Source organism: Salvelinus sp. IW2-2015, unplaced genomic scaffold (assembly GCF_002910315.2).
Source record: "Salvelinus sp. IW2-2015 unplaced genomic scaffold, ASM291031v2 Un_scaffold10468, whole genome shotgun sequence".
NCBI lineage: Eukaryota > Metazoa > Chordata > Actinopteri > Salmoniformes > Salmonidae > Salvelinus > Salvelinus sp. IW2-2015.
This window is the reverse complement of record NW_019951726.1, coordinates 4,057-5,148: the sequence shown is the minus strand read 5'-3', so window position 1 is coordinate 5,148 and position 1,092 is coordinate 4,057.

Here is a 1,092-nt window from a genome sequence, read left to right as displayed (position 1 = left end):
GCAGTGGAGAAGGTGGAAAGTTTTTAAGTTCCTCGGCGTACACATCACAGACAAACTGAAATGGTCCACCCACACAGACAGTGTGGTGAAGAAGGTGCTACAGCACCTCTTCATCCTCAGGAGGCTGAAGAAATTTGGCTTGTCACCCAAAACCCTGACAAACTTTTACAGATGCACAATTGAGAGCACCGCCCGCAACCACAGGGCTCTCCAGAGACGTTGTGCAGACCGCACCACCATCACTGGGGGCAAACTACCTGCCTTCCATGACACCTACAGAGCCCGATGTCACAGGAAGGCCGAAAAGATCATCAAGAACAACAACCACCCGAGCCACTGCCTGTTCACCCCGCTATCATCCAGAAGGCCAGGTCAGTACAGGTGCATCAAAGCTGGGACAGAGAGAATGAAAAACAGCTTCTATCTCAAGGCCATCAGAATGCTGAACAGCAATCACTAACTCAGAAAAGCGGCTGCCTACATTGAGACCCAATCACTGGACACTTTAATAAATGGATCCCTAGTCACTTTAAATAATGCCACTTTAATAATGTTTACATATCTTACATTACTCATATCACATGTACAGTATATACTGTATTTTATTCCATCTACTGCCCCTTGCCTATGCTGCTCGGCCATCGCTAGTCCATATATTTATATGTACATATTCTCATTCACCCCTTTTAGATTTGTGTGTATTAGGTAGTTGTTGGGGAATTGTTAGATTTGTGTGTATTTGGTAGTTGTTGGGAATTGTTAGATATTACTGCACTGTTGGAACTAGAAGCACAAGCATTTCGCTACACTCGCATTAACATCTGCTAACCATGGGTATGTGACCAATACAATTTGATTTGATATAAGAACTACAACTTATGAGTTAACTGACACTTCTATATGTTACGCCACTCTAAGAACTACAACATATGAGTTAACAGGACATATGAAGCCACTATAGGAACTACAACATATGAGTTAACAGGACATATGAAGACACTATAGGAACTACAACATATGAGTTAACAGGACATATGAAGCCACTATAGGAACTACAACATATGAGTTAACAGGACATATGAAGCCACTATA